This window comes from Somniosus microcephalus, chromosome 4 (genome assembly GCF_052327205.1).
Source record: "Somniosus microcephalus isolate GS21.2 chromosome 4, FLI_Smic_1.0, whole genome shotgun sequence".
Lineage (NCBI taxonomy): Eukaryota > Metazoa > Chordata > Chondrichthyes > Squaliformes > Somniosidae > Somniosus > Somniosus microcephalus.
Window position 1 is genome coordinate 60,318,075 of NC_140990.1, and position 23,733 is coordinate 60,341,807.

The 23,733-nt window shown below is 49.4% G+C and overlaps 2 pseudogenes; one reads left to right on the forward strand and one right to left on the reverse strand.

Moving 5' to 3' along the window:
• LOC147119010 (uncharacterized) overlaps positions 1–15,133 on the reverse strand; it is a 29,007-nt pseudogene extending 13,874 nt beyond the window's left edge.
• Positions 1–23,733, forward strand: part of LOC147119008 (uncharacterized) — a 139,768-nt pseudogene that overhangs the window by 19,556 nt on the left and 96,479 nt on the right.

Genomic DNA, 23,733 nt, shown 5'->3' on the forward strand with positions numbered 1-23,733 from the left:
GCAACAGTGAGTCGCCATGTGTTGGCCATCCCCTCACCGTCAATTCACATACCCGTGACAGTTTCGGATCATTGCGGGTCTCCTTCTCTATATCCGTGTTTGTTACTGGCAATCGTTCAATTATCGACGAATAAAATATCTCGATAGGGTCCACTGCTGGTGCTTCCTCCACCGTAGGCAGTGTCAGGCGCGATAGCCCATCAGCGTTCCCATGCTGTTTCGTGCCTTTATATTCTATTTCATATTAATTCGCCCCTAGAAACAGGGACCATCTTTGTAACCTCTGTGCAGTCATTACTGGCACGCCCTTCTTAGGATTAAAGATGGAGACAAGTGGTTGGTGGTCAGTCAGCAAGGTGAACTTCTGCCCATGCAGATAATGGTTGAATTTTTTTACTCCCCATACTAGGCTGAGGGCCTCCCTGTCAATCTGGGCGTAGTTGCGCTCGGCTGAGGTTAGTGACCGAGACGCAAAGGCTACTAGCCTCTCCAACCCGTCTGGGAATTTGTGCGACAGCACCGCTCCAATGCCGTAGGGTGATGCATCACATGCCAAACGAATTGGTAGTGCTGGTTTGAAATGGGCCAACACCTCTTTTGATGTGATCAATTCTTTACACTTCTGGAAAGCTCGTCTACATTCGTCATCCCACTTCCATGGTACCCCTTGTAGTGTATGTAACCGTTCCACCTTTAAGAGAACTATTTTAAGGGTTGCACTACTTTATCTTGGCTGCTGTATACTGTAATACCGGTGGTGACCACACCGGTATATAAGTGCTGTGTAATGATTTATTGGGCAGTTCCGCCCTGACCTTCAACTAGTAAAGACCTGTTAAAATTTACTCTTGTGGTCTGTGTAATAATTCTCATTATAACACACAGACTTAACAGTGGCGACGAGTACGATCTTACCCTGCGGCAGAGATACATCCAAGGCAGTTTAACGGGCGTCGAGAGGAGGCATCCGCCCTCATCATTCTGCTGAGAAAAGACTCGGGTCTGCAGAGCAAAGGAAGAATTCTGACACGAAGCCTTCCATCAGCAACAGGCAGTGATCATCCCTTCTATCACGGTGGTGGGTAAGCCGATCAGCGACGAGCAGCAAGTCGGCCACGTTGACTGTGAGTAGGGGAGAAAATAACAAAAAAAAACAGAGGATATAAGGGCGGAGAACTCGACCACGGCCGGGGAAAAGAGCTGGACAGAAGTCGGGGCCAGAGGCGCTGAGACTGGGGCAGCGTAAGGCATGGAAGCCGCGGTGAATGCAAACGCAGCCGGTGCGAAAGACTGGGCTGCAAGCGGGCTGGGAGACGCAACAGCGTCGAGAGAGAGCTCGACCGCGACCGGTGAAAAAGGCCGGGCAGCTACCGAGGCCACGAGGCGCAGCGACCGGGTCAGCGTAAGGCGCGGGAGAAAATAAAAAACAACCGCGGAGAACTCAGCCGCAGCCGGGGGGAAAGGACCTGACTGCAAGAGGGGCTGGGAGGCACGATTTGAAAACCGCTGGGGGAGGGCGAACGCAGCAATACGGCAATCACCATTACAGCCAGCGGGGGAGAAAGGCAAACGCGGGAAGCCGCCATTTTCGGAGGCGGGGGAAGAAGACAAGCGCGGGAAACCGCCATTTTGTAAAAAAAAAAAAAAAATTCTTTTGTTTCTCAAGAAGATCGCGAGGATTTCGATCCCGATGTTGAAGATTGGGCCACGTATGTAGAACGCATAGAGATATATTGTAAGGCAAATAAAATATCAGATGAAGATAAAGCACTAACCTTACTAAACTCAATGGGTGCGAAGACATACGGGCTATTGAAGCATCTTCTATCACCAGCTAAACCGGCGGATCAGACTTTCGCTAAAATTGTTGCTGTCATGAAGAATCATTTGAACCCCACACCGCTGATGTTAGCGGAACGATTTAAATTTTATGCGAGAACGCAACTGAAAGAGGAAAGCAACGCGGAGTATTTAATTGAACTGCGTAAGCTAGCGAAATACTGCCAGCTTGTGGAAAGCCTGACAGAGGCACTGAGAGACAAATTCGTGTGTGGGTTGTCGAAAGAAGGAACACAAAAGCGGCTACTTGAAGAGAATGATCTTACACTTGATAAGGCTGTCACTATTGCAGCATCGCACGAAGCCGCAGCGAGAGGCACTGCGGAAATGCAGCTGAAGGCAGCGGTACTCAGCGTAGATCAAATGGCTTTGGGTACAACAAAATGTTATCGTTGTGGAAAGACAACACACGATCAGAACCAATGCTGGTTTAAAAACCAGGAATGTAGAAAATGTGGCAAGCTTGGTCACATAGCTAAAGTATGCCGGTCAGGAAAGAAGACCAGCAACAAAAAGCCACCACAGGAAAAGTGCAGAAAGGTACATAAGGTGGCTGAGAAGAGTTCGGATGAACAGAATTCGGATTCAGACTCCAACAGCAAGGAACTGGGTAGTCTGAGAATTCACAACGTGAGTAAGGAAGCTGACCGACAAACTATCTGGGTCACACTGCAGATAGCAGGAGTCCAAGTGAAGATGGAATTGGACACCGGATCGGCGTTGATGGTCATGAATAAGCAAGATTACAAAAAGTTATTCAAACATATTCCCCTACGGGATACGGAGATAGTATTGCAGACATACACGGGGCAAAAAGTATACCCCATCGGAAAGATAAAAGTCAAGGTGATACACAAGGGCAAAGAACACCAAGGAATGGACTTATATGTACTACCTGAGGGAGGTCCACCACTTCTGGGACGGGAGTGGATCAGAAAAATAAATATGGACTGGCACTCCCTATACGCAATAACGGTAGATTCCGGAAAAAAAGATGTCAAACCTGAACGATTGTCCAGAATATTGGATGAGGCTAAAGAGGTGTTCCAACAGGGACTGGGAACACTGAGAGGAATTAAGGCAAAAATCAAGATTGCAGAACATGCAAACCCAAAATTTTTCAAAGCCAGACCGGTACCGTATGCGATACGACCTGCTGTGGAAGCTGAGCTGGAAGGGCTGGAACGTTCAGGAGTGCTGTCTAAGGTGGACTGGAGTGAGTGGGCCACGCCCATTGTTCCCGTCATGAAGCGTTCATCGAGTAACAAGCCAGGGGAACCGGGGAAGGTCCGCATCTGTGGAGACTTCAAGATCACAGTTAATCCGGTGCTTCACATGGTGCACTATCCGCTTCCGCGGATTGAGGATATCTTTGCTTCATTGGCTGGCGGGAAACGCTTCACCAAGATAGACCTGGCGCAAGCGTACTTACAGATGGAAGTTGAGGAAGAGTCGCGCCAGTATCTCACAATCAGCACGCACAGAGGCTTGTATCGATATAATAGACTGGTTTTTGGAGTGGCCTCGGCTCCGGCAATTTGGCAGAGGGCCATGGAGCAGGTATTACAGGGAATTCCAAGCACTCAATGTTACTTGGACGATATCCTGATTACAGGAGATGACGATGAGGAACACCTTGCAAATTTGAAACTGGTGCTCACCAGGTTGAAGGAATATGGCCTTCGAGTTAATCGCCAGAAATGTGAGTTCTTTCAGAAATGGATCTCGTACTGTGGTCATGTCATTGACCAGGAGGGGCTGCACAAGTCACCTGACAAGATCGAAGCTGTTGTGAAGGCTCCCGCTCCGGAAAATGTATCCCAGTTGAGATCGTTCCTAGGGTTGATTAACTATTACCATAAGTTTCTGCCAAATCTATCCACGGTGCTGCACCCGCTGAATGCCCTTTTGCAGAAAGAAGTACCATGGAAGTGGAGCGAGGACTGTAAGAAGGCCTTTCGCAAATGCAAGACATTGATCACCTCAGAGGAAGTGTTGGCTCACTTCAACCCAACGCTACCTATTCGTTTAGCTTGTGATGCTTCTCCTTATGGTATTGGAGCAGTACTCTCACAGAAGTTGCCAAATGGCTCGGAAAGGCCAGTCGCATTTGCATCCAGATCATTGACCTCCGCTGAGCGCAACTATGCTCAGACAGATAGAGAGGCTCTCAGCCTGGTGTGGGGAGTAAAGAAGTTCAATCATTACCTGCAGGGCCAGAAGTTTACACTGCTGACAGACCACCAGCCGTTGGTATCCATATTCAACCCTAAAAAGGGCGTTTCCATTATGACAGCGCAAAGGCTACAGAGGTGGTCCCTTTTCCTAGGGGCACACCAATATGACATAGAATACAAAGGATCAAAACAGCATGGGAATGCTGACGGTTTATCACGCCTACCGTTGCCAACGGTAGAAGAGGCGCCTACAGTGGACCCAGTGGAGATGTTCCACTCAACCATAGTGGAATGTCTACCAGTAACAAATTCTACGATTGAAAAGGAAACAAGAAATGACCCGACTCTCTCACGAGTCTATGATTTAACGGTGAAGGGATGGCCAGCACATGGCGAACCACTGTTGCCAGCATTTTCGCAAAGAAGAGAACAGCTGTCAGTGTGCCGAGGAACTTTGATGTGTGGATCCAGAGTGGTGATTCCACCCAAACTCCAGCATAAAGTGCTAAAGGAGCTTCACGAGGGGCATCTGGGTGGAGTGAAAATGAAGAACCTAGCCAGAGCGTTCGTGTGGTGGCCAGGTATCGATGGAGACATCGAAGAAATGACCAAAAGCTGTCTAGGATGCCAGAAGATCCAAAACGCCCCACCACAAGCTCCTCTGCATCCATGGGAGTGGCCCTCATCTCCATGGCAAAGGGTACATATCGACTTTGCTGGTCCATTTATGGACTCAATGTTCTTAATCGCGGTGGATGCACACTCCAAGTGGCCGGAGGTAATAAAGATGTCCTCCACCACCACGGAAAAAACCATCACAGTATTAAGGACCATATTTGCCAGGAATGGGCTGCCGGAACAGATCTGTTCTGATAATGGACCGCAATTTGTGTCCGAAGAATTCAGGAAGTTCTTAAAAAACAATGGGGTTAAGCACTACACGTCCGCCCCATACCATCCCGCCACCAATGGATTAGCTGAAAGGTTTGTCCAGACCTTCAAGAAGGCCATAAAGGCCATGGGTAATGAAGACATAAATCTACAACATAAGGTAGATAACTTCTTGTTGGCGTACAGGAATGCAACACATGCGGTCACAAACCAAACTCCCGCCATGATGTTTTTCAATAGAAGACTAAGATGCCGGCTGGATTTGATCAAGCCAAACATCAGAAAGGACGTAGAGAACCGGCAATTTCAAGGCATGAATGAAAGGCCAACTAGAACCTTCCAGATAGGTCAACAAGTTTTGGCCAGGGACTACCGTACCGAGAAATGGCAGCCTGGAACTATTTGCACATGACTAGGACCGCTGATGTATACCGTGGACATTGGTGAAAGCATAATAAGGCGCCATGCTGACCAGATCATAGCGTCATCCGAAAAGGGACAACCTACACCACAACTCTATATGCCTAATGATGAAGCAGAGATACCCATAGTATCTACCTCCGATCCGGTGATACTGGAACCAGATGAACCCGACACTGACATTCAAGCCGAATCGACCTTGCCAAAAGAACCTACTACACCACCGAAAACTACTACACCACCGAGGCGGTATCCGGACTGAGCCAGGAAGCCTCCAGAGAGACTGAATCTGTGAACTGTTTTTACATGAAGTTGCGTATATATGTTATGATGCTATGTTTAATGGGAATATATACTGTTAACCTAAAAAGGGAGGATTGGAGTGTATGTACCCGTTCCACCTTTAAGAGAACTATTTTAAGGGTTGCACTACTTTATCTTGGCTTCTGTATACTGTAATACCGGTGGTGACCACACCGGTATATAAGTGCTGTGTAATGATTTATTGGGCAGTTTCGCCCTGACCTTCAACTAGTAAAGACCTGTTAAAATTTACTCTTTTGGTCTGTGCAATAATTCTCATTATAACACACAGACTTAACACCCCTGTTTGCAGTAGGGTGTTCAGCGGGTGTAATACCGTAGACAAATTTGGTAAGAACTTGTGGCAATAGTTTACCAGCCCGAGGAACGACCTCAGTTGTGACACATTTTCTGGTGCTGGAGCCTTGACTACTGCCTCAATCTTGTCAGGGGACTTATGTAACCCCTCTTCATCGATGACGTGGCCGCAAAACGAGATCTCTTTCTGGAAAACTCGCACTTGTGGCGATTAGCTCGTAGCCCATATTCCTTTAATCTGGCGAGCACCTTCTCCAAGTTAGCGAGGTGATCACCGTCATTTTCACCCGTGACCAAGGTGTCGTCCAAATAACACTGGATCCCTGGAATCCCTTGCAGGACCTGATCCATCGCCCTTTGCCAGATAGCCAGAGCCGAGGCTACTCCAAACACCAGCCGGTTGTATTGATAGAGACCTTTATGGGTGTTGATCGTAAGGTAATGTTTCGAAGCTTCTTCTACCTCCATTTGCAAGTACGCCTGGGCTAGATCAATTTTGGTGAAGCGTTTACCACCAGATAGCGAGGCGAAAATATCCTCAATTCGTGGAAGCGGATATTGCACCGTGTGAAGGACTGGGTTCACTGTCACCTTAAAATCCCCACAGATGCGGACCTTCTTTGGTTCCCAAGGCGTATTACTCAACGACCTCTTCATTACAGGAGTGATGGGTGTAGCCCACTCGCTCCAGTCCACTTTGGACAGTACTCCTGAACATTCCAACCCTTCCAGCTCTGCTTCAACCGCTGGTCTGATCGCATAAGGAACTGGTCTGGCCTTCAGAAACTTTGGGCTTGCATTATCCTCTATTTTAATTGTTGCTGTTATTCCTTTTAGTGTTCCTAGTCCCTCCTGGAACACTTCTTTTGCGTCAGTTAGCATTTTTGACAGTCGTCCAGGTGTGATGTCATCATCCTTTTTGGCCTCCACCTTCAGTGCCTGTATGGAATGCCAATCTAAATGTATCTTCCGGATCCATTCACGTCCTAGCAGTGGTGGTCCTCCATTTGGCAATACATATATATCCATTTTAGGTATTTCCTGACCTTTATATGTCACTTTCACCCTTATTTTTCCTTTGGGGTAGACTTTTTGCCCCGTATACGTCTTCACGACAATCTCTGTAGCTTTCAAGGGTATGTGTGAAAATAGCCGCTTGTAGTCTCTTTGATTTATGACTGTTAGAGCTGACCCTGTGTCCAATTCCATTTCCACTTGGACTCCGTCTATCTTGAGTGTAACCCAGATAGTCTGGTGATCCTCCATTTCGGTTACATTATGTAGTTTCAGACAACCCAGCTCCTTGCTTCCGGAGTCTGTGTCACTTTTCTGTTCGTCTGAACCACTGTCCATCACCTGGTGTACCTTTCTGTACTTCTCCTGTGGAGATTTCTTACTGTTGGTTTTCTTCCCAGACCTGCAGACTCTTGCTATGTGTCCTGCTTTCCCACACTGTCTGCAAACTTGGTCCTTGAACCAACAATTTTTCTGGTCATGTGTTGTTCTGCCGCAGCGATAGCACTTCCCTGTTCCATAGGTCATTTCGTTGGTGCCATATTCTTGCGGTCTCCATTGTATCCCTGCAGCACCCCTTGTGGCTGCTTCGTGTCATACTGCCATACTGAAAACTTTGTCCAGCGTAAGGTCCTTTTCTGATAGAAGCCGTTTCTGGGTTCCTTCACTTTGTAGCCCACACACAAACTTGTCCCTTAACGTGTCTGCTAGTCCTGCTCCAAACTGGCAGTATTTCGATAGCTTGCGCAGTTCCGTTAGGTACTCAGCATTGCTTTCGTCTTTGTGTTGGTTCCTTTTATGGAACTTAAATCATTCTGCTATCAGCAGTGGTGTGGGGTTTAAGTGGTCCTGTAGGATTTCTACTAAGCTTTCAAAATTCTTGTTTACCGGCTTCTCTGGGGATATTAGATTTCGCAGTAACCCATAAGTTTTTGCACCCATGGAATTTAACAGAACCAGTGCTTTATTAGCATCTGGCACTTCATTCGCCCTGCAGTACACCTCAATACGTTCCACATATGTCGCCCAATCTTCGACTTCATTGTCGAACGTAGAGATACTGCCACTCTTCGGCATCCTTGGTTGTGCGTTAACTATCCCCAATGGCGCCTCCCGCGCTTCCCCTTCTTCTCCGCTGGCACAAAATGGCATCTCCCGCACTTTCCTTCCTTCCCGCGCTCGCCCGTCTTCTCCGCTGCGGCTTTGCAAAATGGCATCTCCCGCGCTCTTCCTTCTTCTCTGTGGCTCAATGGCGTCTCCGCTTGCTTCGCCCCGTGGACCCTGATCAGCCCGTGATCCCTGGCTGTGCTCTGCGCGTTCTTCTCTTGATATTTGTCGACGCCGCTCAGTCTGGAACCCGACTGTTTCTTACCCTCTCTCTCTCCGGTTTGCAGTATTTTTCCTCGACGCCGCTCGGTGATCAACCCCCGGCTGCGCCCTGCTCTCTTCACCCTCTTTCTTACCCCGTCGACACTGCCCGGCTCTCTCTCTCTGCCGTCGGTCGGCTCCAGCTGCCGCTGCTCGGGAAGGGTCTGCTCTGGACCTGTCGTCGGTCTCTTACTGCTCGTTGTGGCTGGGGAACCAAGCCCAGCTCTCCACAGCCTCCCCAGTGAAGTTGGATCTCTGCCTGACTGCTGGGCGGTTGCTCACGGTCGACGCCCGTGTTCCTGGACTCGACTATTTTTTTTAATTTTTAATGTTGCAGGTAGATTCGCATCAACACTCGTCGCCACTGTTAGATCCGTGGTTCAGTGGATAAATAATTACATGGATGCTGTACATAAACAAATAACAGGTCTTTACTGGAGGAGGGCAATCTCTAGACTAGGGTACAGGGGCATGTGCACAGCTTATATACCGGTGTGGTCACTGCCGGTACTACAGTATACAGGAGCTGTAAAAAGTAGTTCTGACTTAAAGCACATACACTACAGATACGATGGTGGAATCAGATAGTGACTGGTGGGGCCTGGTGACAGGTTATTGTCAGAAACCCTTTTCAGGCAGGCTGATGATTTGTTCTTGTCCTGAAATCCCAAACTCCAATGTCCCTGATGTACTTTCTGTGGGAAATGTCGAGATGTGAAAGGGAGGAAATTGGGCTCGGGCCAGAAAGAAGATTCCTTGAATGAACAATTCATGAGGCTGTTTTGTGACACGTCTGCGTGAGGTTAAAAAAAATGAATGAAAAGGGTGTATCTAGTCACACAGGCATTGTCAATAGTAGTTACTAACCTTAATCACTATCTCCTAAGCCTAATATCCTATCGACTCACCACTAACCCCAATCTTAACCAATAACCACTAGCCTAAACCACTAACCCCTAAACCTACATCCTAACCCCAGCCCCTGACCAAGGATTATTGACAGGGATCAATGGAGGAGCTAAAGACCTGATAAAGGAAGTATTTGAAACAATTATCTCGATTAAAGAAATAGTGCAAGGTATATTAGTAACAAGAGATTAAATCAACGAGACCATCAAAATCAGCAATGACAATTACAAAGATCAGAACATTTCAAAGACTATCACATGCAGTATGGATCCAAAAAAGTGATAATTAATACAGCAAATAACAGATTTCAACTCTCATGCAAGCTAGTTCTATAAAGGGGTGGTTCAAAGGAATTTCAGATGTGTGCAAAGTGAGACACTACAGCTCAGCCTATGACACCCACAAGCCATGTAATCAAATGGAACAAGCTTGGGATTTGATGTGTGATGTGCCTCAATAATCCCGAGACTCGATGTTAGCGAAACAAAACAAGGCTTTTATTAACTTAGAAGATAACACGCAGTGGAGAGAGGTATCTTCCCTGGAGGTCTGCAGTACTGTCTGTGAGGCCAGACTGAGCTGGCTTACATAGAGGCCAGGTATGGGCGGAGCCCTACACACAACACATTCCATACATTCCAATACACAATACAATGGTCAGGAGAAACCTGAAACCAACCACAGTCACAGGCAATACAATGGTAAGGGAGAACCTGAAACCAACCACAGTCACAGGCAGTGATGAATGGAATATTTCATCACATTCACCCCTTCTATAGATTTAGTCTGTTCGGGGGTTTGGTAGTCCTCTGCGACCAACGTGGCTCTTGTGGTGTCGCGGGTGTCGGCTGGGTGTCCCCGGTGGCCTCCTGGGTCTCTGCCGGGGGTGCCGCCAGGGTTGTTGAAGGGGTAGTTGGTGGGGGTGCCGTTGGTCGATGTTCTTCCGGGGGTGATGAAAGAGTAGTGGGTGGGCAAGAGTTGCTGTGGTCATTGTTGCTGCTATTGCTGTGGTTGTTGTCGTTACCGGCTGGGGCGACGTCTTTTATTGACACGGTGTCCTCCCTTCCGTCGGCGTGCCGGACATACGCGTATTGGGGGTTGGCGTGGAGTAGGTGCACTGGCTCCACGAGAGGGTCCATCTTATGGCCCCTCACATGCCTTCGCACGAATACCGGACCCGGGGTGGAGAGCCATGACGGCATGGATACGCCTGAGGTGGATTTCCGGGGGAAGCTAAACATTCGTTCATGAGGCGTGGCATTAGTGGCAGTACACAATAGCGACCGTATCAAATGGAGCACATCTGAGAGGACTTCCTGCCAGCGGGAGATAGGGAGGCACTTGGTCCTTAGAGCTAGAGTGACTGCTTTCCATACTGTCCCGTTCTCTCGCTCCACTTGACCGTTACCCCTGGGGTTGTAGCTGGTGGTACGGCTCGTGGCGATACCCCTGGACAGCATGCACTGGCGTAGCTCTTCACTCATGAAGGACGCCCCCCTATCCGTGTGGATGTAGCTCGGCATACCGAACAGGCAGAACAGGCTGTTGAGGCATTTAATGACCGTGGCGCTGGTCATGTCTGGGCAGGGGAAGGCGAATGGGAACCGGGAGTATTCGTCCACAATGTTCAGGAAGTAAACATTGCGGTCGACGGACGGGAGGGGGCCCTTGAAATCTAAGCTGAGCCGCTCAAAGGGCCGTGTAGCTTTGATTAAGTGGGCTCTATCAGGGTGGTAGAACCGAGGCTTGCACTCAGCGCAAGTGCGGCAGTTCCTGGTCAGAGACCGAACTTCCTCAATCGAGTAGGGTAAGTTGCGGGACTTTATGAAGTGGAACAGCCGCGTGACCCCTGGGTGGCAGAGGTCGTTGTGGAGGGTCTGTAGCCGATCCCCGGTGGCGCTGGCACACATCCCTCGTGAGAGGGCATCTGGGGATTCGTTAAGGGCCCCTGGCCGGTAAATGATGTCATACTCGAAGGTGGAGAGCTCGATCCGCCACCTAAGAATCTTATCATTTTTGATCTTCCCCCTCTGTTTATTATTGAACATAAACGCTACCGACCGCTGGTCGGTAAGTAGGGTGAAGCGTTTGCCGGCTAGGTAGTGGCGCCAGTGGCGCACTGCCTCCACGATGGCTTGGGCCTCCTTTTCCACGGAGGAGTGTCTGATCTCGGGCCCTTGGAGGGTCCTCGAGAAGAAAGCTACGGGCCGCCCCGCCTGGTTGAGGGTGGCCGCCAAGGCAAAGTCAGACGCATCACTTTCCACTTGAAATGGAGTGTTCTCGTCCACTGCCTGTAGCGTGGCCCGCTCAATATCCTGCTTAATGCTTTTGAAGGCGGCGTGGGCCTCAGCAGAGAGCGGAAAAGAGGATGCTTTCAAGAGGGGGCGGGCTTTGTCGGAGTAGTTGGGGACCCATTGGGAATAATAAGAAAATAACCCCAGGCACCTTTTCAGGGCTTTGGGAGTGTTGGGCAGGGGCAGCTCCCGTAGGGGGCGCAATCGGTCGGGGTCTGGTCCGATTTCCCCATTCTCCACCACGCTGCCTGGTATGCAGAGGCGCGTGGTGTTGAAAACGCACTTGTCCTCGTTGTAGGTGAGGTTGAGTTTTTGTGCGGTTTTCAGGAACCTCTCGAGGTTCGAGTCGTGATCCTGCTGGTTGTGACCGCAGATGGTGACGTTGTCGAGGTAGGGGAAGGTTGCCTGCAAGTGGTGGTCATCGACCATGCGATCCATCTCCCTCTGGAAGACCGAGACCCCATTCGTCACCCCAAAGGGGACTCTGAGGAATTGGTGGAGGCGTCCGTTCGCCTCGAAGGCGGTGTACGGGCGGTCCTCTGGTCTGATAGGGAGCTGGTGGTACGCTGACTTGAGGTCGATGGTGGAGAACACCCGGTATTGGGCGATTTGGTTCACCATTTCTGATATGCGGGGTAGCGGGTAGGCGTCTAGTTGGGTGTACCTGTTGATCGTTTGGCTATAGTCGATCACCATCCGTTTCTTCTCGCTACCCCTTACCACCACCACTTGGGCGCGCCACGGGCTATTGCTGCATTCAATAATGCGCTCTTTCAGGAGCCTGTCTACCTCGGTTGCGATAAACCGCCTGTCCTCCCAGCTGTACCTCCTGCTTTTGGTCGCTATTGGCCGGCAGTTAGGGGTAAGGTTTGCGAATAGCGAAGGCGGCTTTACCTTCAGGGTAGCCAGGCCGCACATTGTGAGGGGCGGCTGGGACCCACCGTACTTGAGCGTGATGCTTTGGTGGTTGCACTGGAAATCCAGGCCCAAGATCACGCTCGCGCATAGATTCTTCATGATTAATACTTTAAAATTATCGTATACAGTCCCGTTAATGGACAATTGTACCGTGCAGTAACCCAGAATGGTCGATGTCTGGGTTTTATCAGCCATAGAGATGGTACCCCGAGTAGGGACCACCTTTAGGGAGAGTTGTCGTACCAGTTCCGGGTGGATAAAACTCTCCGTGCTTCCACTGTCAATTAAACATTTAACCCCGCACCCGTTTACCTCGATGTCCACCATTGATTTGGATAGCGGGTGGGGCCTGGTCTGGTCCACTGTGACCGATGCCACTGTAGGGCCCTGATCGAGACAAGATGGCGTCCGCGCTGTCTGCTCACAAGATGGCGGACCCCACGAGGTCGGGAAAGATGGCGTCCAAGATGGCCGCTCCCACGGCGCACACGCGGCGGTGGCGGGTTTTGGTTTTCCAGCGGGGTTCCCTCTGCACACCTTCCCAAAGTGCCCCTTCTTACCGCACTTAAAGCAGGTGGTGCCTTTCGCCGGGCACAGGTTTCTGGTGTGCTTTGGCTGCCCGCAGAAGTAGCAGTTGGGTCCCCGACACGTCGCGGCTGTCGTAGGGCTTCTGGGGGGAGAGCGGGGCCCCGACGGCGTCGGGCTGCCGGGCGGGGAAGATGCCTTCCAAGATGGCGGCGCCCTTGGTGCACACGTGGCGGCGTGGACGGCGCGGGCTGAAGAGTAGGCGTCCGAGTTTCTCTGGGCCACATCCAGGGATCGCGCGGTGTCCGCAGCCTGTTTCAGGTCCAATCCCGTTTTTTCCAGCAGTCTTTGCCGGATGTAAGTGGAGCTGAGGCCTGTGATAAAGGCATCGCGAACAAGCTCGTCGGTGTACACTGCGGCTTTTACATCTCGGCACTTGCAGTCTTTGCCAAGCATTTTCAGGGTGCCTAGGAACTCCTCCACCGATTCCCCAGGTCGCTGTGCGCGAGTGGCGAGCAGATGCCTAGCATACACCTCATTCGTAGGCTGCTGGTAATGCGCCTTTAAGATGTCGCAGGCGGCCAGGTACGTGTCGGCGTCTTGGATGAGGGGGTAAACCTGGTGGCTTACCCAATTCCGCAGAATTCCGAGTTTCATACTCGCAGCGTCCGTAGCGTCTTTGACGGCTGCGGAATTGTCCAGGAAGAATTCCATACACATAAACCAGTGTCCAAAGCGTGCTGATGCGTCCGGAGCATGCTGATCCAAATCCAAACGTTCGGGTTTCAGGAGTTGATCCATTGTGTTGAAAAATAAGTTAATACAATTGATGTGCCTCAATAATCCCGAGACTCGATGTTAGCGAAACAAAACAAGGCTTTTATTAACTTAGAAGATAACACGCAGTGGAGAGAGGTATCTTCCCTGGAGGTCTGCAGTACTGTCTGTGAGGCCAGACTGAGCTGGCTTACATAGAGGCCAGGTATGGGCGGAGCCCTACACACAACACATTCCATACATTCCAATACACAATACAATGGTCAGGAGAAACCTGAAACCAACCACAGTCACAGGCAATACAATGGTAAGGGAGAACCTGAAACCAACCACAGTCACAGGCAGTGATGAATGGAATATTTCATCACAATGTGGTAGAAGGCGAGCTAGATGAGAACTGAAATAATCCATGGTGTGGAGATGCCGTTGTTGGACTGGGGTGGACAAATGTAAGAAATCACACAACACCAAGTTATAGTCCAACAGCTTTATTTGAAATCACAAGCTTTCGGAGCGCTGCTCCTTCATGTGAAGTGACGAAGGAGCAGCGCTCCGAAAGCTTGTGATTTCAAATAAAGCTGTTGGACTATAACCTGGTGTTGTGTGATTTCTGAAATAATCCAGAGTAAGAAAAGGCCCAAAAATGGAACACTCGGTATCAGAACATCATAAGTCTCTTATCATGCAGAAATCAAATATTCAACACACTGTTTGAAACAAAGATGATTTATTAAATATTTATACAGAATATTAATCTCCAGTTATAGGGTTTATTAATATAAGCAGAAACAAACCCCACTGTCAGGGTGAAAATGATTCAGTCCTGGATGTGATTAACAGCAGCAATAACAGCAGAATCCAACCCCTGCAATCACTGGTGAACTTGCTGGTGTCTCAGCAAGTTAGATGACTGAGTGAATCCCTTCCCACACACAGAGCAGGTGAACGGCCTCTCCTCAGTGTGAACTCGCTGATGATTAAACAGGTTGGATGACAAAGTGAATCACTTCCCACACTCAGAGCAGATGAATGGCCTCGCCCCAGTGTGAATGCGTTGGTGGTTCTGCAGATCATTTTTGCTTTTATATTTCTTATCACAGTCAGAACATTTAAAAGTCCCCTCCCCTGTGTGAATACGATGGTGCCTCAGAAGGTGGGATGACTGACTGAATCCCTTCCCACATTCAATGCACGTGAATGGTCTCGCTCCAGTGTGAACTCGCTGGTGTGTCAGCAGGTAGGATGACTGAGTGAATCCCTTCCCACACACGGAGCAGGTGAACAGCCTCTCCCCAGTGTGAGTGCGTCGATGAATTTCCAGCTCAGACGGGTAACTGAACCCCTTCCCACAGTCCCCACATTTCCACAGTTTCTCCATGGTGCAGGTGTCCTTGTGTCTCTCCAGGTTGGACGATCAGTTGAAGCCTCGTCCACACACTGAACACGTGTACGGTTTCTCCCCGCTGTGAACGGTGTGAAGGTTTTCAGGCTGTGTAAAGATTCTAACAAACATATTTCTTTCCACATTCAAAGGCCAATTATATTTAGGTCCTGATGAATTGAGCGACTGTCAGATCTTGACATGATGTTTGGTTTAAGTTTCCCGTCTGCAAATCCTTCCCTTCTAATACCCTGTAAAGGGAATTTACAAAAGTAATCACTGTAAGTACAGGATCGAAATTCAGGACAGGCAATTCTAGTTGCTGTGGAACAATCTTTCCTCTCTTCTTCCCCAAAGCTGTAAATGCCCGTCCCACAGACTCTCGCTTCTTCCTGCACGGAAATCCAAACCCATTGCATCACCTCCAACATTTTTCCTGTCAGTCGAATTTTCTCCCTCCCCTGAAGGTGCTGACTCTGGCTGGGCTCAGTTCTACACTCACTGGTTCCCCTCCCTCTCCTCCCCTGAAGGTGCTGACTCTGGCTGGGCTCAGTTCTACACTCACTGGTTCCCCTCCCTCTCCTCCCCTGAAGGTGCTGGCTCTGGCTGGGTTCAGTTCTACACTCACTGGTTCCCCTCCCTCTCCTCCCCTGAAGGTGCTGACTCTGGCTGGGCTCAGTTCTACACTCACTGGTTCCCCTCCCTCTCCTCCCCTGAAGGTGCTGACTCTGGCTGGGCTCAGTTCTACACTCACTGGTTCCCCTCCCTCTCCTCCCCTGAAGGTGCTGACTCTGGCTGGGCTCAGTTCTACACTCACTGGTTCCCCTCCCTCTCCTCCCCTGAAGGTGCTGGCTCTGGCTGGGTTCAGTTCTACACTCACTGGTTCCCCTCCCTCTCCTCCCCTGAAGGTGCTGGCTCTGGCTGGGTTCAGTTCTACACTCACTGGTTCCCCTCTTTCTCCTCCCCTGAAGGTGCTGACTCTGGCTGGGTTCAGTTCTACATTCACTGGTTCCCCTCTCTCTCCTCCCCTGAAGGTGCTGACTCTGGTTGGGTTCAGTTCTACACTCACTGGTTCCTCTGTAAGGGGTTTTCCTCGAGAGGTTTCCCTGAGGTTTCTCTCTCTAGAGGCCTCTCTCTCTTGCACAGTAAAACCTTGAGTGGTTCGACCCACTCGCCCCTTAGATTCTATACTCTGGTCTTAGGAGCAGGAACTACAATGTAGAGAAAACTTGTGTAGACCAAGTTTGATGAAACAAAATGAAATTTTATTGCATAAGGAAAATTATCAAATCAAATGCAAGCAGATAAGGGAGTACATGGGAGGGAAAAACACACAAACAAATCATAACGACACAGTACTGACTGAGGCAAATACAGGCATCTTATACTCTACAAAGATCATTATGACATAAGGAAACACACGGAACATCGAGGGACAACAACTCATGTTAATTGTACCCTTAAATCCACCCCCTTATTAAACCTATCTAGATCTGATTGTGAAAGGCCAGAAACATGCTCACCAATCCCACTAGGAAGTGCAAGGTTTTGAAATCTGTTGTGTATGTACCTTTAAGAGAATAACTGGTCTCAGACTGCAGTACCAGCAGTGACCACCCCTGTATAAAAGGCGCTAGTGAGCCTCTGTTGTTTTCAGTTTCACTATTGACTTCCATCAGTAAAGACTTGTTTTGTTCAACTCCTGCTGTCCGTGTCTCAATCATTCACGGACGTAATAAAATCGAGTCTGTGTTTGGTCCTTTCAGGCGTTTCGTCTCCACATGGATCGTGGAGCCCCTGCAAGCTGCGCCACACCTCTCTCCTGAGGTGGGGGTCGGGGGTGGCTGGACACCAGCGGGCCTGGATGTCGGCGGGGTCGAGGATCGTCGGCTCGACCCTGGTTAGAGGAGCCTTGGGCTGGCTCCCATCACTTCTTCAGTTTCCTTTCTCTTCTCCCGAGCCGGGGTGGCTGGAAGGTTTCTTCTTTTGGGACCTTTATTTTTTTGTCTCTTCTCCCAAGCTGGGTTGATGGCCTCTCGTGCCGGCAATGGCCTGGGGACGGTCGATGATCTCCTGATGTGCTTCCCCGGGGTGGAACGCCTGCGATTGACTGCTCCTTCTTCTGGGTGTCCGGATTCAAGCTGCATGTTTCCAGCTCTCCAACCCTGCGTGTCTGTGTGTCAACCTACATGTCCTCCAGCTGCCAGCTTGTTCGTTTCAACTGCCGAAAAAGTCTCTCCAGATATACCTTTCTTCCAGAGGCTTCACTTCCCGCCCAAAATCAGGTTAGTCTTTGTTTTAATTCTGGCGGGCTGCGAGCACAGTGGGGTAGCCATTATATTTTAAAATGTCTTAAACGGCTGGTAACAGGCCCATCTCTGGTTTGGAATTACCTTCATTGTTTTTAATGGCCTGCTGATCTCATTATCTAGTCCTGGGTGTTAGATCCGTGGTTTAGTGGATAAATAATTACACGGATGCTGTACATAAACAAACAACAGGTCTTTACTGGAGGAGGGTCATCTCTAGGCTGGGGTACAGAGGCATGCGCACAGCGTATATACCGGTGTGGTTACTGCCGGTACTACAGTATACAGGAGCTGTAAAAAGTAGTTCTGACTTAAAGCACATACACTACAATTCCTCCCTTTTTAGATTAATAATACCCCCTTAATATTCAAATAACAATTACATTTTTACATGTACATTTAATAACAAAAGTCCATTTATAGATTCAGTCTTTGGGGCGGCTTCCTGACCCTTTTGGGATGGCGCCTTTCCAAAGGTTTTTGTTCTTGGTGCAGAGGCGATTCTGACCCCCTTTCATCGGGTAGTTCATCAGGTTCCACAGCTACTGGGTCTGAAGTAGATGCTACCGGTATGTCGGGTTCATCCCCAGGTACTCGAGACATGGGGTTGACGCCTTCCTGTGACGCTAAGATCTGATCGACGTGGCGTCTCACAATGTTCTCCCCGACATCCACTGTGTACATTAATGGCCCCTGCCTTGTACATATCGTTCCGGGTTGCCACTTCTCTGTTCGATAGTCACGGGTCAAGACTGGTTGCCCTACATTGAAGCTCCTTGTCGGCTTCTCGTTGATGTGCTGGAATTGTTTGTCCTCAACATTTCTTCGCACATTTCATCTGAGCAAGTCCAGACGAGATCTCAACCTTTGGTTAAAGAACATCAGGGCCGGGGTCTGTTTGGTAACTGCATGTGTTGCGTTTCGGTAGGCTAATAAGAAATTGTCCATCTTATGCTGTAGTGGAATTTCCTCGTCGCACATGGCCTTTATCACCTTCTTAAAGGTTTGTACGAACCTCTCAGCCAATCCATTGGTGGCTGGATGATACGGGGCAGATGTGTAATACCTTACCCCATTCCTTTTCATGAATTTTTGGAACGCGTCGGACACAAACTGTGGTCCATTATCAGAGCAGATCTGCTCTGGCAAACCGTTTCTGGCAAATATGGTCCGTAGGACTGCAATCATTTTCTCTGTAGTGGTTGAAGACATCTTTATCACCTCAGGCCACTTTGAATGAGCATCCACTGCTATTAAGAACATTGAGTCCATGAATGGACCAGCAAAATCAATGTGCACCCGTTGCCATGGAGAGGAGGGCCACTCCCATGGGTGTAGAGGGGCATGTGGTGGTGCATTTTGGACCTTCTGGCATCCTAAGCAGCTCTTAGTTAGGTCTTCGATTTGTTGATCGATTCCCGGCCACCACACATAAGCCCTAGCAAGGCTTTTCATTTTCACTCCCCCCAGATGACCTTCATGTAGCTCCTTTAGTACTCTCTCCCTTAACTTGGGTGGAATCACCACTCTGGATCCACACATCACTGTCCCCTGGCACTGACAGCTGTTCTCTTCTGGATGAGAATGCTGGCAACAGTGAGTCGCCATGTGTTGGCCATCCCCTCACCGTCAATTCATATACCCGTGACAGCGTTGGATCATTGCAGGTCTCCTTCTCTATATCCGCGTTTGTTACTGGCAATCGTTTAATTATCGACGAATAAAATATCTCGATAGGGTCCACTGCTGGTGCTTCCTCCACCATAGGCAGTGGCAGGCGCGATAGCCCATCAGCGTTCCCATGCTGTTTCGTGCCTTTATATTCTTTTTCATATTGATTCATCCCTAGAAACAGGGACCATCTTTGTAACCGCTGTGCAGTCATTACTGGCACGCCCTTCTTAGGATTAAAGATGGAGACAAGTGGTTGGTGGTCAGTCAGTAAGGTGAACTTCTGCCCATGCAGATAATGGTTGAATTTTTTTACTCCCCATAATAGGCTGAGGGCCTCCCTGTCAATCTGGGCGTAGTTGCGCTCAGCTGAGGTTATTGACCGAGATGCAAAGGCCACTGGCCTCTCCAACCCGTCTGGGAATTTGTGCAACAGCACCGCTCCAATGCCGTAGGGTGATGCATCACATGCCAAACGAATTGGTAGTGCTGGTTTGAAATGGGCCAACACCTCTTTTGATGTGATCAATTCTTTACACTTCTGGAAAGCTCATCTACGTTCGTCATCCCACTTCCATGGTACCCCTGTTTGCAGTAGGGTGTTCAGCGGGTGTAGTACCGTAGACAAATTTGGTAAGAACTTGTGGTAGTAGTTTACCAGCCCGAGGAACGACCTCAGTTGTGACACAGTTTCCGGTGCTGGAGCCTTGACTACTGCCTCAATCTTGTCAGGGGACTTATGTAACCCCTCTTCATCGATGATGTGGCCGCAATACGAGATCTGTTTCTGGAAAAACTCGCACTTGTGGCGATTAGCTCGTAGCCCATATTCCTTTAATCTGGCGAGCACCTTCTCCAAGTCAGCGAGGTGATCACCGTCATTTTTGCCTGTGACCAAGATGTCGTCCAAATAACACTGGGTCCCTGGAATCCCTTGCAGGACCTGATCCATCGCCCTTTGCCAGATAGCCGGAGCCCAGGCTACTCCAAACACCAGCCGGTTGTATTGATAGAGACCTTTATGGGTGCTTATCATAAGGTAATGTTTCGAAGCTTCTTCTACCTCCATTTACAAGTACGCCTGGGCTAGATCAATTTTGGTGAAGCATTTACCACCAGATAGCGAGGCGAAAATATCCTCAATTCGTGGAAGTGGATATTGCACCGTGTGAAGGACTGGGTTCACTGTCACCTTAAAATCCCCACAGATGCGGACCTTCTTTGGTTCCCCAGGCGTATTACTCAACGACCTCTTCATTACAGGGACGATGGGTGTAGCCCACTCGCTCCAGTCTACTTTGGACAGTACTCCTGAACGTTCCAACCCTTCCAGCTCTGCTTCAACCGCTGGTCTGATCGCATAGGGCACTGGTCTGGCCTTCAGAAACTTTGGGCTTGCATTATCCTCTATTTTAATTGTTGCTGCTATTCCTTTTAGTGTTCCTAGTCCCTCCAGGAACACTTCTTTTGCGTCAGTTAGCATTTTTGACAGTCGTTCAGGTGTGACGTCGTCATCCTTTTTGGCCTCCACCTTCAGTGCCTGTATGGAATGCCAATCTAAATGTATCTTCCGGATCCACTCACATCCTAGCAGTGGTGGTCCTCCATTTGGCAATACATATATATCCATTTTAGGTATTTCCTGACCTGTATATGTCACTTTCACCCTTATTTTTCCTTTGGGGTAGATTTTTGCCCCGTATACGTCTTCAAGACAATCTCTGTAGCTTTCAAGGGTATGTGTGAAAATAGCCGCTTGTAGTCTCTTTGATTTATGACTGTTAGAGCTGACCCTGTGTCCAATTCCATTTCCACTTGGACTCCATCTATCTTTAGTGTAACCCAGATAGTCTGGTGATCCTCTATTTCAGTTACATTATGTAGATTCAGACAACCCAGCTCCTTGCTTCTGGAGTCTGTGTCACTTTTCTGTTCGTCTGAACCACTGTCCATCACCTGGTGTACCTTTTTGTACTTCTCCTGTGGAGATTGCTTACTGTTGGTTTTCTTCCCAGACCTGCAGACTCTTGCTATGTGTCCTGCTTTCCCACACTGCCTGCACACTTGGTCCTTGAACCAACAATCTTTCTGGTCATGTGTTGTTCTGCCGCAGCGATAGCACTTCCCTGTTCCATAGGTCATTTCGTTGGTGCCGTATTCTTGCGGTCTCCATTGTATCTCTGCAGTGCCCCTTGCGGCTGCTTCTTGTGATACTGCCATATTGAAAGCTTTGTCCAGCGTAAGGTCCTTTTCTGATAGAAGCCGTTTCTGGGTTCCTTCACTTTGTAGCCCACACACAAACTTGTCCCTTAACGTGTCTGCTAGTCCCGCTCCAAACTGGCAGTATTTCGATAGCTTGCGCAGTTCCGTTAGGTACTCAGCATTGCTTTCGTCTTTGTGTTGGTTCCTTTTATGGAACTTAAATCATTCTGCTATCAGCAGCGGTGTGGGGTTTAAGTGGTCCTGTAGGATTTCTACTATGCTTCCAAAATCCTTGTTTACCGGCTTCTCTGGGGATATTAGATTTCACAGTAACCGATAAGTTTTTGCACCCATGGAATTTAACAGAACAAGTGCTTTATTAGCATCTGGCACTTCATTCGCCCTGCAGTACACCTCAATACGTTCCACATATGTCGCCCAATCTTCGACTTCATTGTCGAACATAGAGATACTGCCACTCTTCGGCATCCTTGGTTGTGCGTTAACTATCCCCAATGGCGCCTCCCGCGCTTCCCCTTCTTCTCCGCTGGCACAAAATGGCATCTCCCGCGCTTTCCTTCCTTCCCGCGCTCGCCCATCTTCTCCGCTGCGGCTTCGCAAAGTGGCATCTCCCGCGCTCTTCCTTCTTCTCCGCGGCTCAATGGCACCTCCCGCGCTCTCCCTGCTTCTCCGCGGCTCAATGGCATCTCCCCTTGCTTCGCCCCGTGGACCCTGATCAGCCCGTGATCCCTGGCTGTGCTCTGCGCATTCTTCTCTTGATATTTGTCGACGCTGTTCAGTCTAGATCCCGGTTGTTTCTTACCCTCTCTCTCTCCGGTTTTGCAGTATTTTTCCTCGACGCCGCTCGGTGATCAATACCCGGCTGTGCCCTGCTCTCTTCACCCTCTTTCTTACCCCGTCGATGCTGCCCGGCTCTCTCTCTCTGCCGTCGGTCGGCTCCAGCCGCCGCTGCTCGGGAAGGATCTGCTCTGGACCTGTCGTTGGTCTCTTACTGCTCGTTGTGGCTGGGGAACCAAGCCCGGCTCTCCACAGCCTCCCCAGCGAAGTTGGATCTCTGCCTGACTGCTGAGCGGTTGCTCGCGGTCGACGCCCGTGTTCCTGGACTTGACAATTTTTTTTTTTTTGTATGTTGCAGGTAGATTCGCATCAACACTCGTCGCCACTGTTAGATCCGTGGTTTAGTGGATAAATAATTACATGGATGCTGTACATAAACAAACAACAGGTCTTTACTGGAGGAGGGTCATCTCTAGACTGGGGTACAGAGGCATGCGCACAGCTTATATATCGGTGTGGTTACTGCCGGTACTACAGTATACAGGAGCTGTAAAAAGTAGTTCTGACTAAAAGCACATACACTACACTGGGTGCTGTTCTCATGAATATGAAATTGTCCCCTTTTGTCTGGGGCAACATTTAGATGGCCTCTGTCTCCAGGCCGATCTTGACTAGATCTACATCGAATCCATATGTATACGTGTGGGTCTGGTTTCGTTCTCTCAGGAACGGCTTCCAGAACTTACTGTGGGTTGAATCCACAAATCTGTCTGAGTTTGCGCAGGAACCATTTTAAAGTGTCCCAATAAGCTGGTCACATGGTATGGTGGCCATTTTGTATGCCCCTTTTTTCTGGGCTTCTTTTAAAACAGTCTTTAAAATCATGGCCTCTTCTGCCATTTGACCCTTATTAATATAAAGTCCAATATTGCGAATCCGACACCCCTCTCTCTCCTCCCCTGAAGGCGCTGACTCTGGCTGGGTTCAGTTCTACACTCACTGGTTCCCCTCCCTCTCCTCCCCTGAAGGTGCTGACTATGGCTGGGCTCAGTTCTACACTCACTGGTTCCCCTCCCTCTCCTCCCCTGAAGGTGCTGACTCTGGCTGGGTTCAGTTCTACACTCACTGGTTCCCCTCTCTCTCCTCCCCTGAAGGTGGTGACTCTGGCTGGTTTCAGTTCTGCACTCACTGGTTCCTCTCCCTCTCCTGCCCTGAAGGTGCTGACTCTGGCTGTGTTCAGTTCTACACTCACTGGTTCCCCTCCCTCTTCTCCCCTGAAGGTGCTGGCTCTGGTTGGGTTCAGTTCTACACTCACTGGTTCCCCTCCCTCTCTTCCCCTGAAGGTGCTGACTCTGGCTGTGTTCAGTTCTACACTCGCTGGTTCCCCTCCCCCTCCTCCCCTGAAGGTGCTGACTCTGGCTGGGTTCAGTTCTACACTCACTGGTTCCCCTCCCTCTCCTCCCCTGAAGGTGCTGACTCTGGCTGGGTTCTGTTATATCCGTGTATCTTAATGTTGTGTCCTTCAATAATCAGACTGCAGGGAACAATTCAACAGGTGTTTACTGAATGAGGGTTACTCTAGAACTAAGTGTACAGATCACTACTCAGGGTTTATATAC